This window comes from Oryctolagus cuniculus, chromosome 2 (genome assembly GCF_964237555.1).
Source record: "Oryctolagus cuniculus chromosome 2, mOryCun1.1, whole genome shotgun sequence".
Lineage (NCBI taxonomy): Eukaryota > Metazoa > Chordata > Mammalia > Lagomorpha > Leporidae > Oryctolagus > Oryctolagus cuniculus.
In genome coordinates this window covers 73,358,974-73,382,685 of record NC_091433.1, presented here as the reverse complement: position 1 = coordinate 73,382,685, position 23,712 = coordinate 73,358,974, and the positions used below count along the sequence as shown (strand labels likewise).

The window sequence follows — 23,712 nt, the reverse complement described above, 5'->3', positions numbered from 1 at the left end:
TGCCTGGAACTATATTAAGTGTTCTTCCAGATGTAGTATATCATAAAATTCTCAAAGTGTGATATCCCATTTAATCACAGAGAAAATCAAAGTGTAGCAAGTAACTTGCCCAAGGTAACTTCATAGTAAGTGGCAAACCAGAATTTTAGCTTCATTCTGTTCGATGGCAAAACTATCTTATTTATTTTCTACTACACTATCACCATAGAATGCAATAGTTGAGGAAGATTCAGGACAGACCTTGAATTTGTATTGACCCAAAGGAATATCTTGGACCTGTTGCTAATCTTCCAAGATAGGCTTATTTTTCCTCTTTTTTATCTGTAGCGGCCGGCACCGTGGCTCACTAGGCTAATCCTCCACCTAGCGGCACCGGCACACGGGGTTCTAGTCCCGGTTGGGGCGCCGGATTCTGTCCTGGTTGCCCCTCTTCCAGTCCAGCTCTCTGCTGTGGCCAGGGAGTGCAGTGGAGGATGGCCCAGGTGCTTGGGCCCTGCACCCCATGGGAGACCAGGAAAAGCACCTGACTCCTGGCTCCTGCCATCGGATCAGCGCGGTGCGCCGGCCACAGCACGCCGGCCGCAGCGCGCCGGCCGCGGCGGCCATTGGAGGGTGAATCAACGGCAAAAGGAAGACCTTTCTCTCTGTCTTTCTCTCACACTGTCCACTCTGCCTGTCAAAAAAAAAAATTAAAAAAAAATATATCTGTAGCTATAAAATTTTGGTCAATCATGGGTTCTAATCAGAGTTCAAAGATGGGAGTTTTGTTGTTTATTTATAAGTGTGTATTTTGCTGTTTTTCTCAAGCTCGAAACACATATATTCATGTTCCTTAAAGCGGTTCTACAGGATATTCATGCATATTTTTCTTGAGGAAAAAAACCTCAAGTTTGAGAAATTTTATAAGTTTCTTCCCCGTAGGACTTTTCTTTCTAAAAGGAAACTGCAATATTCATAATTTTGCAAAACTTAAGATCTAGTGTTCTTTGGAAACCACTTCAGGAAATTCTGGTCTAAAATGTTTAGAGATAAGAAGTCTTATTCTGTTGATAGGGCTGGCTGGTGAAAGAAGTCAGCTCTTCCAAATCTCTGTCTTTAAGGAACTTTATGTGCCTCATGAGAACTTTAAACTACACACTGAATTAAAAGGAGCATCTCATTTCTATTGTCTGTTTAGGTAATGTTCCCCAACCACATATAATGGGATTTCAGTGACACTAATGTTTATGTAACAATGCACAGGATTCTAGTATAGACCCTTCTAAGAGTAAGGATTACACAAATTACTAAACAAACTGTACTTTTTAATTAAGAGAAATTTTTGTGATTAAGTCTTTGTTTCTTATGTCTTATAGAAGGTGTTTTGGGTGTTCTGCAGTTTCATATTATAAGAATTTTGATTTAAGCTATCACCCCTGAGTTATATCCTAAATTAATATTGGTTTTGTATTATTGTGTTTTTTTAACTTCTAGAGCAAAATTTAAAGGATTACTATCTATGTGACATACGCAAGAAGCAAAAATTTCAGGAAGTGGAAGCAGTTATGAGATCAGAACATGTAGAAAATGAAGGAAAAGTTGAAACACAATGAAATTTATATTTTCTTCTTGAGCTATGAAACATAAAACAGATTAAAATGTGTCTTACTACAAATGTTACATACATATAATCAAGTTGAGCTTTTGCATTGATTTACAGAACTCTGTACTTTTTCATTCCCTTCAGAAGTATATGGATACTTCTAAGACTATATAAGATGTATTTAAATATTTTTTATTTATTTGAAATTTGCCTCATATCAAAATAATTTATTACCCTGAATTGAAGATCACGTAAAAATGAACAATGCATTTTCTTTGATTTTGAGCTGTGTAACTTATTTTCAGAAAATGAATATTGCTTCAGGTTTATCTTAGAACCATTAGAATTGTTAGTAAGTCTATTATTTATAAGGTTTTTAATTATATTGAAATAATTCTGGAAAACATAAATTAAGCTACTAAATAATATGATGGTTTACAGAGTACTTTTAACTTTTAAAAGTACTTAATTACCATTTAGATTGACTTGTGTAAAGTTTTTTAAATTTTTGTTCATTTACCAAAGTCAACAGAATGTCTGGTATTCTTTTATGTATATGGTAAAGATATTTAAAATGTAGGATTTTTTTTCCTCTCCAAAAAAGTCATATATTGACGCTAGCTGCAGCTGCTGTTGTAATAGTGTATTGTCTTCAGCATGATGCTGCTCCTGACTGAAGGTGGAATTTGTTAATAACACTAGGAAAAATGTTTTACAGCTTTGTAACATATTGCTTATTGTTATATTTCTGTAGTGTCAAAATAACTGTTATAGAAGACTAATATAAAATGGTTTAGAACACTGATGTACATCATAGGTAGAAGCTAATGTTTTGTTTCTTGGAAAAGGACCACATGCAAGTGATGCTGAATAGTCAGTCATAATTAATAACTAATAATATAGTCTACTGATTCAAAAGAATATGTCTTAATAGGGAAAATAAAAACTTTCTGTTGAAAAGTAACAAAATTAGAATTTCAAATGGAGCTATACTTTGTTATTACTAAATAGGAATTTGCTCAGTTAAGAATGTTTAGTTTATGCAAGGATAGTATACAAAAATAGACTAGTGATTTAAATTAATATATTTATTTACTGCATGTGGAAGGTAAGTTCATTTATTCCTAAGACATATTTATTATAAGTTACATACACTCCAACCATTACCTTGCTTTCACATTTGAAATTAGGAAACACTGACTTTGTTTTTTAAAGTTACTCAATGTGAAATTGATCTGCATTAGTTTATTTATAAAAGTAAAGTTATTTATAAGAAAATGTTGTATTACTATTGATTTTTTATTTGTTAGACTTTTTAGATTCTTTCCCTGGTATTATTTATTATACTAACATATACAAACATTCATAAATTTTGGAATCCCATATAGTATGATAATTTAATTTCACATGCTTTAAAGGCCAATTCAGTTGACAATTGATGAAATAGAAATGCCTGCCCATTCATATAGTGTGCTGAACTCTATTTTACCTTACAATGAATGTTCTCAATATTATTTGATATCTAAAATTTTTAATACTATTTAATTTTTAATCCTTGACTGTATGTTATATTATTTTGCATACTTGGAAAGTCTTGTAAATACAGATCAAAAATTGAATTAGCCCATTAAAATTATTTATAATTCTGCCTCTCCCAAGGAAAAATATGAAACTATATATATACACTCATTGTTCTTTATTGCTTATCAGAATGCATACATGACTATCTGTTTATAAGGCTACAGTATAATATTAAAGCGAGAATAAATAAAATACTCTGATCAATCAAAATGGAAAAATAGCTAAATTAGTGATTCCTTTTATATTATCATGCTGGAACTTTATCATTTATAAAATGAGAGATAAAAGTATTTCACTGGATTGTTGTTTACATCAATTTTAAATTTTTAAATTTTTTAAAAATAATTTACTGACTCCATGTATGTAATTATTTTCACTACCTCCTTCTATAAATTATTCTTTGGAAAGATTAAGTTATACATGTAATTTCAGTGTAAATTTTTACAGAAATCCTATGTGACAAATAGTTTATGGTACTTGTCAGAATCATTTCACAGTAAGAAATTCATGTAACTAAAGTTCCAATTTATTGCTCTTATAAATTATAAAGCAACCTGTCTTAGATTCTTATCTTAAAATAAATATAAGTACCCTTGAACCAAGAAACATTGTACTTTGCTTTTATATATTGATGTCTTTCTGAAAAATGCCACCTCCAAACTTGGGAAGTCTGTATGGATTATCAAATTCCATTGATCATATACCCTCTGCCATGGCAATACATGCCAATGAAACTGGTGTCATCAACAGTTGTCAGTAAGTAAATCCCAGCGCCAGAAAGCCTTTCAGAGTGTATCTAGGATTCCTGTAGTATACAGCTGTGGTCAGTGGTACTGGAAAGTCTCAGAAAAATCTACATGGGACTAAATGTAGTATCAGATTGCTTCAGAAAAATGATTGTTTAAATGGCTTAAAACAATTGACCCAAAACTATAGAAGTCCCTGTGTTACTGATGGTATTTTGTAAGCATAGAATTACTAAGACAATGCCTAGAAACTTTCCAGTTTTCTAAGTAAATTAGTTATTATCCTACTTCTTATGGATATATGATAAACACTTTTTAAAAAGTAATTTTACTTCCAAAGGATATAAAATATGAATTGTACACTATTTCAAGTAATAAAATAAAAATTTGAAATGATAAGAAAGAAGTTTGTTTTCTTTTATTGGCAACACTATTTTTAACTTTCTTAGCTAATGAAATAATAGTACATTTTGGGAGTTGGTGTTGTGCAGCAGGTTAAGCCACTGTTCACAATGCCGGCATCCCATTTGGGTGCCAGTTCAAGTCCTGGCTGCTGCACTTCCCATCCAGCTCCCTGCTAATGTGCCTGAAAATCAGTATAAAATGGCCTAACTAGTTGGGCCCTTGCCAGCCACATGGGAGACAAGGGTGGAGTTCCAGGCTCCTGGTTTTGGCCTGCCCCAGCCCTTGCCATTGCAGCCATAGGGGGAGTAAACCAGTGGACAGAAGACTCTCTGTTTCTCTGTCTCTCTCCCTTTCTCTATAGCTCTTCTTTTCAAATAAATAAATAAATCTTTTTAAAAAATGATGATACACATCTTAGATTCTATGGTTTATTATCTTACAATTATCTTTGTAGTACAGTTAGTATTTTTGGCACACATCTTAAAAATTGAGTACTATGCATATAATTGTGACATATGCATATGAATATACAATGCTCAGAGAAAGTAAAAATACTATTCTAAAAGCTGCGGCACAGCAGATAGAGCCGCCACCTGTGATGCCAGCATCCTGCGTGGGCACTGATTCATATCCTGGCTGCTCTACTTGCTATACAGCTCCCTGCTAATGGCCTGGGAAAGCAGCAGAGGATGGCCCAAACGATTGGGACCCTGCATCCAGGTGAGAGATCTAGAAGCTTCTGGCTCTTGGCTTCAGCCTGGCTCCACCCTGGCCATGGCAGCCATCTAGTAAGATAACCATTAGATGGAAGAGCTCTCTCTGTCTCTGACTCTCCAAGTTTCCCTTTCAAATAAATAAATAAATCTTTTGAAGAAAATATGCTTATATCAATATATTAATTTAATTTTTAGACTGTTAATTGTTGGCTTCCTACAATGAAGGGTAAGTATTTGGTTTTCTTATACTAACCCCATCCTAGACACCAGTTACATATTTCTCCTTCCCCATCTTTTCAGTATAGGCACAATGTCAGTTAAATCAATTACCATAGATTTAATTATTATTATATTTCCTTCTTTATGCATCTACCTAGCTTTCCTAAAGCTAATAATTTTCTCCTTTACAGCTTACTTTTTATGAACTTTTCACTTATCTATCACTAATAGATACCAGGCTTGTCTCCTGAACTGTACATATATTATTAATACACTTGTGTGAACACATTTGAACACATCTAGTAACATGTAAGTTCTTTATCATTTCAGAAATGCTTGCTGGAGCTTTTTGTCTTCCTGTACCATCTAGAAAGGTTGCTCTCTTGGCCTAGTGCAGAGCTGTCACTTTAGGGCCTTCCTCCTCTATCTCTTGAAGATTTCTCTTTGACCCCCTCCATCTCTCAAGTCATCTTTTTTTTTTTTTTTAAGATTTTATTTATTTATTTGAAAGTCAGAGTTACACAGAGAGAGGAGAGGCGGGGGGCGGGGTGGGGTGCGGCGGTGTCCTCCATCCACTGGTTCACTTTCCAGATGGCCACAATGGCCCAGAGCTGCACCAATCCAAAGCCAGGAGCCAGGAGCTTCTTCCAGCAGGGGCCCAGGGACTTGGGCCCTCCTCTACTGCTTTCCCAGGCCATAGCAGAGAGCTGGATTGGAAGAGGAGCAGCCAGGACTAGAAACTGCACTCATATGGGATGCCTGCGCTCCAGGCCAGGCATTAACCCACTATACCACTGTGCCGGCCCCCAGGTCGTCTTTCTTATCTTTTTAATTTTTTTTTTTTTTTTTTTTTTGGAGTGCAATACAGTCTTGCCTGTTTCCTGAGGAAGGCTGCATGGTAAATACATTTTTGAAATTTTGTATACCAAAAAGTGGCTTTATTCTGCCCTCATTTTTGGGTAAGTTTGTCCAAGATGGCAATCTAGAATGGCTCAATCTTTCCTCAGAATTTTGAATGCACTGCCCCACTCTCTTCCAGCTTTCAATGTAGTTCTCATGAAATGAGATGCCATTCTCATTCCTCATCTTTTTTTTTTTTTTTTCTCTTTGGAAGTTAATAGAATCTTCTCTTTGTTCCGTAGTACCTTAAAATTTCAAATTGATGTTTCTTGATTAAGGTCCTTGCTTGTGGCAAGCACTCAATAGTTCTTTCACTCTAAAAACTCATGGCATTCAGTTCTGTGGAGTGAAAAAAAACTGTAATTATTTCTTTGAGAACCTCTGCCCTTTTATTTTCTGTCTAGTTTTTCTGGTTTTTCTATTATTTGGATATTGAATTTCTTATACTCAGCCTGTGAGTTTTCTTTTCTCTACTGTGCATCTCTTTGTCTTTTGTACTTTTTAAAGATTTCCTCTCTTTGTTTACCATCTATTGAGTTTTTAAACATTTTCTCTCAATTTTCCTTTTTTTATGACTCACATTCACTCCGCTCCTATTCTCCCCATATGAACAGCCTTTGTTGGTTAAAATGTGAAATGGAGGACAGGAGGGGATGTGACAGCTCCTGCTCCCAGGGTGGCATCTCTAGACTTTGTCACTGACCTCCAAAAGCCATTGTCTCATATTCTTGTTTCATATCCTCAGGATCTTTTATTCTCTCTGATTATTTAATGAATTTCTTGGAAATTTTCTTTTGCTCCCTTCATTGTCCAGGGATAATTCATTCCCTTGTTCCTTTTATTGTGTTTGTGTTTTGGGTCTCTGATATATTAGAGGTTTTTCTCAAATATCTGTTATGTGTTCATATTTAAAAATAAATAGGAAGCTGTGTGTGAATGGGATGATGAGTTTCCCTCTCTGCTTTTCTGGCTGGGCAGCTTCAACATGGGAACCTTGACTATCAGAAGTGACAGCAGAGTTAGACAGTGAGAGAGAGACAGAGAGAAAGGTCTTCCTTCCGTTGGTTCACCCCGCAAATGGCCGCTACGGCTGGTGCGCTGCGCCGATCCAAAGCCAGGAGCCAGGTGCTTCCTCCTGGTCTCCATGCAGGTGCAGGGCCCAAGGACTTGGGCCATCCTCCACTGCCACAGCAGAGAGCTGGACTGGAAGAGGAGCAACTTGGCGCCCCAACTGTGGCTAGAACCCGGGGTGCCGGCACCATAGGCGGAGGATTAGCCAAGTGAGCCACGGTGCCGGCCTGCTGCCACTTTTTAAGTGCTGAGTATAGGAAAGAGGTATTTAATCCCTTTCTTTTGAACCCCAACTTCAGCTGTGTTGTCCTCCCTGTGGATTGAAGAATTCCCTGCTGGTATATGTGGGAGAGGGGAGGAGGAAGAGGCAGATAGGATCCTGAAATCCAAATGCTTCCTAAACAGAATTTCAGCCAATCAGTGCTATTTACAGTGCAAGCTCCAGAGGTCCACGTTCCCTTCACTTCCTAAGTCTTGCAAGTACTTTGCAGTGTGGATCGGCCCCTTTCAGGCTGCACCCAGTTGCAGGCATTTAAGTTCTCTTTGGTCTATAAGTTAATTACCATATGTTGATTATTTAAACTTACATTTATTTACTTATTAATATTTGAGAGGAAGAGAGAGATAGCAACAGACAGCTCCCATCCCCAGACACCCACAATAGCTGAGGTTTGGCCAAGCCAAAGCTGGGAGCCCAGAACTCAATCCAGGTTTCCTACGTGGGTGGTGGGGACCCAAATATAGGAAGCATCACCTGATGGGCCCATGGTGTGTACAAGCAGGAATCTAGAAAATGAATCAGAAGCTGAGCTAAAACTCAAATCCAGGTACTCCTGATATGGGATGCTGGCAAAACCAATGTGCCAAATGCCTGCCCCCAAATTTAAAAATTTAGTTCCTGTACTTTATTTTCAGGTTTCGTTGTCCCTAAGAAAGCTTTACTTTAAAAGCAAATCCTATTCTTTATATTTTAATTTTCAAGAAGGAAGGGACGGTGGTGGAGAATATATCCAACACAACATGTAAACTCTGTATTTAGAATATATGTGGGAATACTCACAAGGAAGTCAAGAACGATAGCACTTGAAGATGGGGTCCATAGTTATGTTTACTGGGGTGTTATTGCACTACCTGAATGTCTTCAGCATGTGCTTGTTTCCTTTTTTCAAGAAAACCATGATTTGCTTTTGTGAAATTATTTGAGTCAGAGAGAGAGAGAGCAAACTCCCATCCTCAGTTCACTCCCCAAATGCCTACCACAGCCCCAGGCTGGGCTGGAGGTCAAACCTAGAGCCTGAAACTCAGTCCAGGTCTCCCAGTGTGAGTGGCAGGACCCCAGTTACTTTAGCCCTCACTGCTACCTCCCAAAGGATCTGCATTAAGAAGCTAAAGTCAAGAGTGGGAGGCAGATTCAAATTCAGGTGTTCCAACATGGGACATGTGCATCTTCACCACTAGGTCAAACACTCACCCCCAAAAGCATTTTTTTTTTTAATTTACAGTCTCAGTATGGGAGAAGTGGGAACAAATCATGCATGGATCTCATCATCAAATCCAGAGTTAGATCAATTCTTGAAGCAGAAAGAAGGTTTTAAAAAAAAGAAAAGTGTAGTGCTGATTGAATTTGTAGAACTAGCACACAGTTGAAGCGTGGATGACAGGACTAGGAAAGGAACTGATAAAGGACATCAGTCAGATTAGTTACTGGTTTAAAAAAAAAAAAAAAACCTAAAAATGAAAGCCATACTCTCACATTTTGGTCACACATACTGTGAAAGATAACTAAACTTGATTCTTAATCTAGTTCAGTATGGCATCTCCTATATGCATATTCTCAAAAAAGACCTCTGAAGCAAGCAAGTAGCCTAAAGATAAGCAGATTAGTCTGCTAGCAGATTTTAAACTGAGGTAAAATGAGAGGTTAGGACAGAATGAAAGACAATAAGGATACTTCCAATCTACGCTATATATTTTCTTAGGTACTATAAGAGTTAAAAGTTCAAACTGGAAAACACAAAAAAGCACTCTGAAAATCTATACTTTTTTTGTGTCATTACTCTTTGGTGCTAAGAGGTTCTCAAGAAATTGAGTCTCTTAGCCACCATTTGTGCTGTAATATTTAATTACAGTGAGTGTACAGAAGATTAGCTGTCTCAAAGATTCTTTTGAAATCAGATTGCACATCAGAACTGCATTGTGTGCTGCTAAGTAAGCAAATTTAAGAAAGAGGAGAAGGTGATTTCAAGACATTGCAAAATGAACAAATAAAGGAGTAAGATTTGCTTGGTGTTCAGGCTATTAAAGCACAGCCAAATGTCAGCCTTCGTTTGTCAAGTTAAATATGTTTTTTTCTTACAAAGATTCAGTCTATAGTAACCTTTAGTTAGTTTGAGTGTTTGGACTCAGAAATTAAGCAACAGGAAATGCTAAAATAGATGATCCAATGATTCAATTTCTCAGTGATAAATCACCACATAAATATGTACATTAGTAATTCAGATATTCTGTTGCTTTTAATTTTTGTTGTTTGGCTATAAAGTTAATATATCTGTTTTTGTCCCCAGGTGTATGAAGTTTTAGAAGCTCAGGTTTAATTTCTGCTCCACAGTATTTGGACCCCAAGTACATACACTCAAAAATTTCTAATCTCCCCCAACTTAAAAAAAATAATTTTTTTAAAATCCAAGAACTGAGCTCCAAGGGACAGAAACTAGGTAGCTTGGATGAATTGGTCTTTCTGGAAATAACCAGGAACCACAGCCAGAGCAACAAAATTCATAAATGCTTGGAACCAGAAGGGTTCGAGTGCTCCTGAAGTGAGAATGCTATCCTAACCATGTGAGAGCACATTGAAGTTTATTACAACTTACAGTTGGGAGGTTAAAGTTCAGGATCAGGCAGCCCTTTCTTCTGAGGCTGTGGAAACTGGTCACAGTGGGTGCAAAGGAACACTCACATGATGAGCCAGGAAGCAGAGAGAGAAAGCAGTTAGCAGAACTCAAACTCAAATAATCAAACCCCTTGCAAGAACCACCCTCCCAGGGAACACCCCCAAGGACCCAATACCTTCCACCAGCCCCACCTCTCAGATGCCATCACTAGATCAAATGTGCACCCTTAACCCATCAACCATTAAGATAGCTGAGTTTAAACACCTGATGAGTTTTGGAGGGACAAATCCAGTATACGCATAATAGGCACCACATAAAACAGACCACTGTAAGTATAGCTGAAGATCAAGAAGAGGGGGAGGAGCACAGCAGAATATAAATTCAAGAGGTAATGGCCAAATTTTTCCACATTTGAAGAAATGTATAAACCAGAGTTTCAGAAAGTTTAACAAGCCCTAAACAAAAACCTACATCTGATCATGTTCTAATGAAATTATTAGAAAGAAAAAGATTAACCTTGAGAGTAGCCAGAAACAGGGATAATGATAAGAATAATGGCTGGCTTCTCATCAATACCAATGGAAGGCAGACAACAGAGAGTTTAACATCTTTGAAGTGTGTATGGGGTGTCAATCCAGAAAAGTATATCCAGCAAAATACCCTTAAAAATAATCGTGATATAAAAACAGCTTCAGTTAAAGATTATCAGAGGGAATACACCAGCAGATCACCACAAAGTTAGTCACAGTTGTGGCACGCTGCTCATATGCTCATCCAAGTCCTGGCTGCCCATTTCCCACCCAGCTCCCTGCTAATGTGCCTGGGAAAGCAGCAGAAGATGGTCCAAGTGCGTGGGCCCCTGCACCCATGTGGGATGAGTGCCAGACTACAGGCTCAGACCTGACCCAGCCCCAGCTGTTATTGCCATCTGGAGAGTGAACTATCAGAAGGAAGCTCTCTCTCTCTCTCTCTAACTGACTTTCAAATAAATAAATAATATTTTTTTTAAAAAGAAGTTTTTCAGAAAGATGAGAAATGAAACTAGCCAAAATCTTGATCTATACAAAATATTAAAATTTAGAGGGTAAATTTTTAGTAAATATAGAGTTTTTTCCTCTTAAATGTGTAAAAAGTCAAATGACTATTTAAAGCTAAAATAATGTATTGTCCAATTCATCAATAAAATATCTGACAGAAAAATAAAGTATACTATTGTAAGACTCTTGACATTATGGGCTTGATGATATTGTATGGGTTCAGCCAGTGTATGCCATAACCTTTGGAACCATAGATTGATAAAATGGAATCATTTAAAAATATATTGTGGAGGGTGGGCATTGTGATGTATTACAATAGCTGCATTCCATACTGGGAGTCCCAGTTCCAGTCCCACCTACTCCGCTTGCACTCCAGTTTCCTGCTAATGTACCTGGGAGGACAGCAAATGATGGGCAAACTACTTGAGATCCCTGCTACTCCCATGGGAGAGCCAGATGGAATTCCTGGCTTCTGGCTTCAGCCTGAATCAGCCCAAGCTGGGCATTTGGGGAATAAACCAACAGATAGAAGATCTCCCTATCTTCCTGTCACACTGCCTTTTTTTTTTTTTTTTTTTTTTTTTTTTTGACAGGCAGAGTGGACAGTGAGAGAGAGAGATAGAGAAAGGTCTTCCTTTGCCATTGGTTCACCCTCCAGTGGCCGCCGCGGCCGGCGTGCTGTGGCCGGTGCACTGCGCTGATCCGATGGCAGAGGCCAGGAGCCAGGTACTTCTCCTGGTCTCCCATGGGGTGCAGGGCCCAAGGACTTGGGCCATCCTCCACTGCACTCCCTGCCACAGCAGAGAGCTGGCCTGGAAGAGGGGCAACCGGGACAGAATCCCGCGCTCCTACCGGGACTAGAACCTGGTGTGCTGGCGCCGCAAGGCCGAGGATTAGCCTAGTGAGCCACGGCGCCGGCCCACACTGCCTTTCTAATAAATAAATCTTTAAAATATAATTTTCGTTAACCCATAAGTCAGGAAAGAAAAAAATGAAGATGATAAATAAAGGGAGAAAAAAAACAAAGTGATTACATAAGCCCAATCAAATTAACAATTATATTAAAGATAAATTCACTAAACATTACAACTAGAAGGGGTTGTCAGAGAGAATTTTTATTAAGATATCAGCTGTCTACAAAAGATGTACTTTATATAATAAAGACATGGATAAGGTACATGTAAAATGATACAGAAAAAGTTACCATGCAAACACTAATGATAAGACATTAGAGTCGTTATATTGACACCAGACAAAACAGATGTCAAAGCAAGGACTGTTACTACTGTATTAGTTGGGATCCAGTCTGAAGACAAAAAAGAATGTGTAGTTATTTAAACAGGGAAAGTTTATATGCAAAATATTGGCATGATGGTGAATTGGCCATGGGAATTCTAACAAAGGTCTGGCAGAGATCAGGAGCTACTGAAATATGAGGTCAGCTCCAAGGCAGAACTCTCTCGCTCCCAGGGATGATCCACAGTTTTTTGGAAAGGGCATAGCTTTGGTGCACTGGATGGAGAAGTCACTGAGGTGCGTCCTAATTGGGACTTGCTGGAGAACTCTGGGGTGCCAGGGTGACCATCCACATGGAAGTGGAGCCCTCATCATCAGAATCCTCCGTGAGCCTCAACTCACTAAGTGCTAGGGACTGGGCACTGCTGGCACCAGGTCTGAGAAGCATTCTGCAGGCATTTAGCTGAAGAAATCAAGGAACAGCAACAGAAAATAGACTCTTCAAGAGCCTATAGAGTGAGCCAAACCAAAACTAAGAAAAGTCCCTTCCTCCTTCAGCATCCCCCCAGGACCCTCGACTGCTGAGTTTAACACCAGACTGGCTGGCAAAGGAGAATCTTCACAAAATCCCACTTCACGACTACATGGTAGGCAAAAGGATGATTTTGGAAATAAGGGTCAAGCAATAAACAGCACAGACAACCCTGTGACTACTCAGCTCCCTATGCACCCTCTAAACACCTGGATGGCACACAACAATAAACTCTTTGATTTTTACAGGGGATACTCACCGTCTTCTCAAAGTGGGGAGACACACAGCCCAACAGTCATTGTATGCATCACTGTGGATGTGTAAATCGCCCCTCAAAATCCACCACAATTCCACTGAGTACTGTCTTGCCTAAAGACTACATTGAAAGTCAACCCCTGCAATTTGCATGTAATCTACTTTAATGGAAAGAAGAGAGAAAAGGAAAGTGTTACCATGTTAACATATACATGTTTCTTTGTGAGAAGCAAAAATAAAATACACAAAGCAGTTAATAGTCCTCTTTATATTTGTTTACATATATAATTGGTCACAAGCTCTAATTGTTATCGCAGTTTCCTTCTTCTGCTATCCATACACTTCCTCCACCTTCAGCCAGAAACTCAGTGGAAATATGAGCCAACTTCTGTTCTTCACCCGGAAGAGTGATTCAAACCTTCATTCCTGAAGGGTCTGTGTCCTGCCATTTTTGGGTGGCCACAGTTTCCCATTACCCTTTTGTACTGGGTATGGAGCACTAACACACATCTCAGAGAATCTCCTGAGTTACCTCCCCTCCCATGATGTGTAGCAGCAACCCAGTTCCCTCTTGGCTACACAGATCAGTCACTTCACCTAGAAGCGCAACTCACCCATCTGCCTGTTTAGTCGCATAAGCAGTTCAAAATAGCCAGATGACAATCTCTTTCTCCAACTCAGCAGAACCACTGTTTGTCATCTGATGGAATCATGCTCCATTCAAGGTCTAAGATCGCCAAATGGACAGAGCTCAAAGATGCCAGAGTAAGGGGCAAGCATTGTGACGTGGTGGGTTAAGCCACCCACTTGGGACCACCACATCCCATATAGGAGTGTCAGTTCAAGTCCTGGTTTCTCTGCTTTGGATCCAGCTTCCTGCTCATGTTTCTGGGAAGCCAGCAGATGAGGTCCCCAGTACTTACACACCTGCCACCCCTGTGGGACACTCAGATAGAATTCCTGGCTCCTGGTTTTAGCCTGGCCCAGCCCTGGATGTCACAGACATATGAATGTTGATGTGCCTCCCAAATATGTATGTTGAAAATTAATCACCAATGTGATAGTGTTAAGAATTTAAAGTGTTAGATGTAGATAGAGTTAAGTGTTTAAAGTGATTAAGTAAAGAAAGTATAGCCCTCATGTGTGGGACTAGTGCCTTCATAAAGGAGATGCAAGGAAACTGTTTACCCCTTCTCTCGTGTGTGGACACAGCAAGAAGCTACCATCTTCGAAATAGAGCTCAAGTCCTCAGACACTGAACCTGCTGCAGGAGTTTTGATCTTGGACTTCCTAGCCTGCAGATTCTGAGAAAAATTAATTTCTGTTGTTTATAAATTGCCTAATTTAAAGTATTTCACTATAGCAGTAGAAACATATTAACACAGGCGTACTAGAGCAGCCATTCTCATGTCTAGCCCTACATATTCAGGTTATCGGGGGAGAAGCATCATATAATTCTTTTTTCTAAGGAAGAGCTAGTCCAACCAAGCTGCTTCATCATTACCAGAGGTAGAAATCCCTTTGTTCTTGACATTTGGCTTGCTTACCATTGAGATTTTTATTATTTATGACTTATCTCTTCAAGTCCACTGTCACATATAACAAAGACTTTTTAAAATCTATTCAATCTACTTGACTCTCACTGGGATTAAACATGACAATAGGTCTGATCTGATTTCATCATCATTTAAAAAATCATCTATTATTTTTCACTTTATGTTTCTGTGTGGGAGCAAACTGTTGAAATCTCTACTTAATGTATGCTAAACTGATCTTCTGTATATAAAGAGAATCGAAAATGAATCTTGATATGAATGGAAGGGGAGAGGGAGTGGGAGAGGGGAGGGTTGCGGGTGGGAGGGACGTTATTGGGGGGAAGCCATTGTAATCCATAAGCTGTACTTTGGAAATCTATATTCATTAAATAAAAGTTAAAAAAAAATCAGAACAAAAAAAAACATTTGTTTTAAAAGAAAAAAAATCTATTCAATCTCTTTGTATTATATATAGATAGATCACTTCACTGTAATATATATGTTGCTAATATTATTCCAGTATGTTGAGTTTATAAATTAGGGGTTTTGAAAGTTCATGGGTGGGGGGCTGGCGCTGTGGCACAGCAGGTTAAAGCCCTGGCCTGCAGTGCCATCATACCATATGGGACCAGTTTGAGTCCCAGCTGCTCCACTTCTGATACAGCTCCCTGCTAATGGCCTGGGAAAGCAGTTGAAGATTGCCTAAACCCTGGGGCCCCTGCACCCATGTGGGAGACCCAGAAGAAGCTCCTGGCTACTGGTTTCGGATTGGTCCAGCTCCAGCCACTGCGGCCATTTGGAGAGTGAACCAGCGGATGAAAGACCTTTTTCTCTCTGTCTCTATCTCTATGTAATTCTTTCAAATAAATAAAAATAAATTGTGGGGAGCAACTGGGAGCAACTCGGACTAGACTAAGTTACTGGAATTAAGACTTATTCTATGCATCTGCTTTCCCACAATATGGCGCTGAGAAGGGAAACAGCTTCTACACAGCTGCCTCCAGTTCAACCAATAAACTGTGGGACCTGCTCCTGATGAAGGAGAGCAGCGTGCTCGGCGTGTGGGTAGCAGAGTTGGGATTGGTGGAGGAGGACTATAAAGGAGGAGAGAGACGGCATGCACCAGGAACATCTAAGGGGAACACCTGAGGGAACACCTGTGCAGCCCCCGAGAGAGCCGGCCGGCAGTGTGCCGCTCCCCCGCGGAAGTGGGGAATGTGGCAGGGGGAACCGCCCTTCCACGGAGGTGGAAGGGACGGTAGCCAACCCGGGAAGAACCAGCAGCCAACCCAGGGAGGGCCGAGCAGACGAAAGAACAGCGCAGGGTCCTGTGTTGTTCCTCCACAAAGAGGGGGAGCGACATAATGGTGCCGTGACTCGGATATGAAGCCTAGGCAGGGTTTAGTGTCGTTCCTCCATGAAGAGGGGGAGCGACAATAAATCTTTTTTTTTTTTTTTTGACAGGCAGAATGGACAGTGAGAGAGAGATAGAGACAGAGAGAAAGGTCTTCCTTTGCCGTTGGTTCACCCTCCAATGGCTGTCATGGCTGGTGCGCTGCAGGCGGTGCACCACGCTGATCTGAAGGCAGGAGCCAGGTGCTTCTCCTGGTCTCCCATGGTGGGTGCAGGGCCCAAGCACCTGGGCCATCCTCCACTGCACTCCCTGGCCACAGCAGAGAGCTGGCCTGGAAGAGGGGCAACCGGGACAGAATCCGGTGCCCCGACCGGGACTAGAACCCTGTGTGCCAGTGCCGCAAGGTGGAGGATTAGCCTATTGCCGCAGCGCCGGCAAAAATAAATCTTAAAAAAAGTTCATGAGTGGAAAATGTATGCTATGAAAAGAAAACTACGCATAGATTTCAAATTTTTTGCACCAAATTTGTCTTTTAATTTCGTAACTCCATGAGTTCTTTGAAGTACCCTGTATATGAGAGGTTTTAATTTTTATGTATTTGGATGTGTTCTATTTGCCATTTCTTCCATTGTCTTTAAGTTAGAAATACTTCTCTCAATTTAATATTCTGTCATATATTTTTATTGTTTGTATTTTACTCGCATTTAACTGAAAATCAACTAGGATTTTATAACTAGTTTTGTTATATGCCCCCCCAAAAACGAAAGACTACTTCTATTTTTTCCCACAAATATCTAACGAATATTCTAGCACTGCATGGAGACTGTTTTCCTTTTAAAAAAATTTATTTATTTATTTGAAAGGCAGAGTTACAGAGAGGCAGAGGCAGAGAGAGAGGTCTTCTATCTGCTGGTTCACTCCCCAAATGGCTGCAATGGCTGGAGCTGGGCCGATATGAAGCCAGCAGCCAGGGGCTTCTTCTGGGTCTCCCACATGGGCACAGGGGCCCAAGAACTTGAGCCATCCTCTACTGCTTTCCCAGGCAATAGCAGAGAGCTGGATCAGAAGTGGAGCAGCTGGGACTCAAACCGGCACCCATATGAGATGCTGGCACTGCTGTTAAGCCACAGCACTAGCCGCAGCCAAGTCTTCCTTTTTTCCACCTAACACAAGGCAAATTCTATTTTAAATAATTTAACAAACCTAAATCTGCTTCAAGATACAAGTTTAGCATCTCTAATATAAAAATCTGAAATCTGAAGTGCTTCCAAAATCCAAAATTTATTGATCAACATGACATCACAAGTGGAAAGTTCGACACTGCATTTCTTGTGACCTGTCACAGCCAATATGTAGGCTATGTCTATATTATGTATATGAAACAAATGGATTTTGTATTTGGACTTGGGTCCCATCCCTAAGATATTTTACTATGTCTATGTGAATATTCAGAAATGAAAATTCTCTTCCTTTGGAATGTCTGGCTTCCTTATAATCATATTGTTTTACCTGTTTCAGCTTTATGTTTTTGCATTCCGTAAGACTAGTCTATCCACACTTCAATATCCACCCATGGATTCCTCTATTTTTTAAAAATTATTCTTACTAGTTTATCATTTCAAATGAACTTTAGGTTCAACTTAAATTGTCATATCTTCTCCAAATTGTGTGTTTATCTAAATTACTTTGTAAATTTATTTGGCAAGATTTGACACCGGTATGAAAGTTCTCCAGAGAAACTGAACCAGCAGGATATACACATAGAGAATGAGATTTGTTATAAGGAACTGACCCATTGACCATGGAGGCTGACCAACTCCAAGCTCTGCAGGGTGTACCAGCAAGCAGGATGCCTAGGAGAGCTGTTCCTTCCGTTTCTATCTGAGCCCTCAGTTCTGGAGAACTAAAGGTGTCAACTCCACTTCAAGGCCAGCCTGCAGAGCTGATGCAGAAGGAATCCCTTCTCAGGAAAGGGTCAGGCTTTTTGTTCTCTTCAGGCTTTCAAATGACTGGATGTGATCCACCCACATTAAATAAAGATTGCTTTACTCAGTCTACTGATCTAGATGTTAGTCTCACAGGAACACATGCAGAATAATGTTTGACCAAATATATGGGTACCAAATGGCCCAGTCAAGTTGGCATTAACCAGCACAACGCCTTTATAATGCTGTGGCCCATTCAGGAGCAATTGTTCCAGGCATTTAGGTTACTCACAATTCAAGATTCATGGTTTTTATTGTCCAGGTCATATCTACTTTTCCAAACATCTTTCCTAGATCATCTACACTTATTGTGGCTCTTGGAAATGGAATTTTTTATTAGATTTTCTATCTGATTATTGGTATGCAGAAAAGAAGTTGATTTGTTTAGCCATGTGACTGAGCTCTTCACTTCAGATAGTTTTTTCATAGATTCTCTTGAATTTTCTGGTGGACAGTCACACTACATGCAAATAGTGGTAAATATGTCTTTACCATATCTGTATTATTGCCCTTACAAGTATTTCTATTTCCTCTATCACTGCATTAGACATAGGTTTCAAAACAATATAAAATACTAATTGTTACAGTTGATTTCTCAACAATGTGGCAGTGGATTCGTTTCTGAGAGGAGGAGCATCGTGGTGGCAAGAGGTGCGGAGTCACCACACAGACCCTGGGAGTCGGGTGAAAGCAGGCTTGAGGCAAGCAGCCCGCAGACTCGTTTATTTCAGTTGGTACAACAGCTTATATAGCCAAGACCAGCCAATCCGGTCAAGGGGCGGTCTATGCCCTGACCAGTCACAGCCTGTTGCCAGGCAGGCTCCGTTGCCAGGTGGGTTTCAAAGCCATTCCTGAGTAACTGATGCTCACTTGCCAGTGGCCATCTTGGCATGGCCTTCTCATTCCACCACAACTAATAAAGATGGCAGAAATCTTTTGAATTCCTGTTTAAATACAATTATCTCTAATCTTTCAACTTGTTGATTTGAGATGATTACTTTACAATGTTTAAAAAAGTCCCCCTTATTTCTGGATTTGGAGGAAACCTGAACAAGCAATCAGTATTGAATGGTCTCAAATGACTTCCACTGATATGTTTGTATCATATTTCCAATATGCCCTCTAGGTGCAATGTATCTTCTTTATAAGCTTCCCAACATTAAATTATTCTACATTATTATAATGAACTCTGGTCATAGTAGATCATTCATTTAATTTGATGGCTTTGGACACTTGACTTCCCTATGTCAGGTTCTTTATCAGGAAAGTGAGTTGAAAACTGTATGAGCTCCATGTTATAGGGATTAGAAGAGATAATTCATATAATGTGCCTAGCATGATGTTGGACAGACAGGGTACATTTGGCAAATGTTACCATGATTATTTTCAGTCAACAGCCATGAATATGGCTTGAGTTAAGAAAACTGTATTTCCATAAGGATTTTTTTATAGTCATGAATAGCTGTTTTTCATATCTGCTTAAAGAAAATAAAATTGGTATTTAAAATCATTCATGTATTAATCACAGAAAGCAACAATAAAATCATTTTTTTCTGTTTTATTTATTTTCAGCTGTGCTGGTTGTTTACCTCACCTCCTTATGGTCAAATGGTAACTCCCCCATTCTATTCCTGGGCAGGGTTGGCTTCATGGCCACATGACCAGTACAGATGCACAAAGCCACTTATCAGACGGGCCTTGCACGTGGGTTTTGAATCCTCTGCATTCAGTTGTCTTGAAATTCTTTTTTTTTATTTTTTGACAGGCAGAGTGGACAGTGAGAGAGAGAGAGACAGAGAGAAAGGTCTTCCTTTTGCCGTTGCTTCACCCTCCAATGGCCGCCGCGGCCAGCGCGCTGCGGCCGGCGCACCGCGCTGATCCGATGGCAGGAGCCAGGTGCTTCTCCTGGTCTCCCATGCGGGTGCAGGGCCCAAGCACTTGGGCCATCCTCCACTGCACTCCCTGGCCACAGCAGAGAGCTGGCCTGGAAGAGGAGCAACTGGGACAGAATCTGGCGCCCCGACCGGGACTAGAACCTGGTATGCCGGCGCTGCAAGGCGGAGGATTAGCCTACTGAGCAGTGGCACCAGCTTTTTCTTTCTTTTTTATTTTTTTTTTGAAATTCTTAATAATATTATCACTGAATGTGTCTTTTTTTCTGTGAAGCTAGTGGGACCATGGGGCTTGTGAGTGGGCTTGGCTGGACCTCTGCTCACACATGGATCTCCTTCCCATGCCCTTCATGCCTCCCTGGGATAGATTCTTAGCCACCCTCTGCCTTGTCTGACATCACCTTCCCCACTCCTGCCCAGCTACCACTGCCATTCTCCCAGCTTCTGGAAGGGACCAGGGTTCAGGTGTAGGTGTAGGAAGGAGGGGGGCAGGGCATTCATGCTCAAAAAGTCATGGGCAAAGCACAGAGGAGGCTACCATGACCCAGGCTGGCAGTGTCATGGTGCCTCAGCTCATTGCCAGTCTGAGACCACAACTTGGTGAGGATGAGCCTTTCATCCCTATTTCATTCACTCAGAGATTTCTAGCCTTAAGGTTCCAATGCCCCTGGAGAGTGCCCAGCCACTGTGGGCTTGGGTCTCATGCAAGTGGAAAGGGGAGCTCTCTGCCCTGACTTCCTCAGCGTGCCTCCAACCCCACCCCGGGCACGGTAGATCTGTCTAGCAGCTGGCTCAAGAGGTCATCTGGCAGCAGTCAGGCCTGAATAAAGGTTCGTGTATCCTGCATCACAGAATCACCTCCGCTTGCAAGAATCCCCCTTCCTGAGAGAGTAGACCCTTGGCTTGACCCATACTGGAGGCTTCTGTCCTTCTTCCAACCCTCCTGAGTCAGGTTTGTGTATACCTCTTCCTACCAACTGGAGATTACCTCATTCACTGTGCCATGAAATATGAATTACATCATTTCAGTGATTCCACATCAGAGTTAAATGTTTTGATACCTGCATTTAATATTTGCACAGTATAAAGGTGAACAGTGAAGTTATAATAACAATTTTAAAATGTTGGGGCTGACATTGTGGCATAATGGGTTAAGCTGCCACCTGCAGTGTTGGCATCCCCTATGGGTGCCGGTTTGAGACTTGGCTGCTCCACTTTGGATCCAGCTCTCTGCTAATGTGCCTAGGAGATCAGCAGAATATGGCCCAAGTCTTTGGGCCCCTGCACCCACCTGGGAGACTCAGATGAAGCTCCTTACACCTGGCTTCTATCTGGCCCAGCCCTAACTGTTGCAGCCATTTGGGTGTGAACCAGCAGATGAAAGCTCTCTCTCTCTCTTTCTAACTCTAACTCTCTCTCTCTCTAACTCTACCTTTCAAATAAATAAAATGAATCTTAAAAACTTGTACTTAAAATGACATTAAATAGCAACTAATATCATTACAAGTTGAAATGGACCACAGAAGAATGGAAAATGCTTTACAGTTTACAATATTAATGGTCCTGCATTTTCATTTTGTACTGGGCTCCAAAAACTATATACAGGGTCCTTTCCTGGGAATGGAAATTTGGGCCAGTGTGCACATGCGTTTGAGTTTAGAGAAACAGATATGGTAAGATCCAGGTAAAAGAGGAATATTGTATGCTACTTAGAGTAGATATTGGTTTTCTCAAAATCATAATGGAGAAAAGAGTATAGTGTTAAGTATGCTGATCATGACACCAATGGTGTCACTGAGATAGCATTAGGCTCTTGGAGACGGTGATATTTAAAGAGCAGTTGTGATGAGATGTCTGAGTTTCATCAGTAAGATTCTGAGACTCTTACAACCAAATTCCAAATAGGCTTACTTTCAAATGGATACTAAGTTAGGTTTATCATTCCAGCAGAATATCACTGTATACAGAATAGATAAGAGGAAGACGTTATGACATTTATTGTTTTGCATGGGGCAGAAGCTATTCAGGGCATCGAAGTTTAAAGAACACAAAACATACCTTCAACTTCAGGCAAATGACTGGAATGCATCTGGTAGCCTTGAGACAAATTAGGGAAGGGAATGATGAATGACAGCTGCAAAGAAAAAAAAAAAATGTAAGAACTAGCCAACAATGATGTCAACTTTGTCTTCACTCACTGCTGGGAAGAAGACGGGTCACCTCACTTTCCAATAATAAATATGCAATCATCATCTTCAAACACAGAAACAAGTGTTTTAAAGTCACTGAACTGATTCTCTCATCCTGTACTCCATTGTCATACAAGTGGGCCACAAAAATTCATGGGCAATGGAAATGAGAGAGAACGCACCGTTTCCCTGTATTGTTGGAAGCCCCCTTGTACAAGGTCTTGCCATAGAAGCAGTTTCATTGAAGATGAACATCATGTTGATGAGCGCTTTTCTATAAGCAAATTGGGTGAGGCTCTCTGTATTTGATTTCCTGGTACCAGTTTCTCATTAGGATGACTCATGACATTTTTCAATTAAGTTCCCACGATATTTTTAAAAATCGATATGCTGTCTACCTTTTAACTAAATGAATGAATCAGCGTGTGGACTTGCATAATTATAAAGTTAAATGATCCTTGGATAGAATTAAGAGAATGGGTAAGAACTAAAAGCAGAATCATAACTGTTTCAAAAAGGATATATTGGAAAATCTGCATAAATGGGTGAACTATGTTGAGCGCATCTGTTGAGAACAGCATGGGGTCGGCTGGGGAGGGAGGGATGGCCCCTGGATGCAGACTTCCATGTTCAGATCTTGCTGTCACTCACCATCCTTTGCGGGGTAAGCCCTTCCCAGCCTTAGCTCTTTTCACATTCAATGTGATAATGATAGCAGCTACATCCTTGCTTGTTGCTAGAATTAAAATTACCTGTAAAATCAGGAGCTTAACAGCAGTAAAAATGAAAAGCATTATTATTCCTGAAATAATAACATTATTCACTTAGAAGCTGCTTATTTGTAAACAGTGTTCACTTGATCTTGAAAATTCGAATAGAGGTAAAAATTCATAGGCTGTTGAAAATTTGAAGCAGTACTCATTACTAGAGTGGAATGAAAAGAAAAAAATGATTTATTTTGGTAAATATTAGCAAATAGTTTAAATCAACCCCATAAATATTTCTTGTATTCTGTTAACAGTGTTCCAAGAGGAAAGCTCAAAGGGTATATTTTAATTATTTTTACCACCTTTATCTATCGAGGTCTCTTGGTTTTCAGGAACCTATGTAGCTTTATTGAATATTTTATGCTCTGCATGTGGAATATATAGTTCATGCATGCAGGACTATTTCTGTCTTCTAGTTTCCCTTGCTTCTAAAAACAGAAATGAGGAATGCCTACGGCAACAAAAAAAAAAAAAAAAAAGAAGAAAGAAAAGAAAAAAAATCTGTCTTCCTGTCAATTCCTTCTGCTGATATCTCAAAAATTCCAAATTATATATTCAACTAATTTGCATGTTCTCACTTTTAAAGAAAACATCAAGTTAAGTCAAAGTTAAAATAATTCCTCTTGGGGCTGGCACCATGGCTCACTTGGTTAATCCTCCGCCTGTGGCACTGGCATCCCATATGGGCGCTGGGTTCTAGTCCTGGTTACTCCTCTTCCAGTCCAGCTCTCTGCTTTGGCCCCGGAGTGCAGTGGAGGATGGCCCAAGTCCTTGGGCCCTGCACCCGCATGGGAGACCAGGAGAAGCACCTGGCTCCTG

The 23,712-nt window shown here is 40.1% G+C and overlaps 1 protein-coding gene across 6 annotated transcripts in view; it reads left to right on the top strand.

The window, feature by feature from the left end:
- MICU3 (mitochondrial calcium uptake family member 3) overlaps positions 1–23,712 on the top strand; it is a 136,791-nt gene that overhangs the window by 98,918 nt on the left and 14,161 nt on the right. For 4 of the 6 annotated variants that reach the window (XM_017338923.3, XM_002709513.5, XM_051842599.2 and 1 more), the window contains one exon: positions 1,474–3,769. The exons of 1 other annotated variant lie outside the window; for it this stretch is intronic. The gene's annotated coding sequence lies outside the window, so the exon portion shown is untranslated. Of the gene's footprint in view, positions 1–1,473; positions 3,770–12,942; positions 14,965–23,712 lie in introns of those variants that run through there. One more of the 6 variants, XM_051842596.2, reaches the window with a different exon arrangement.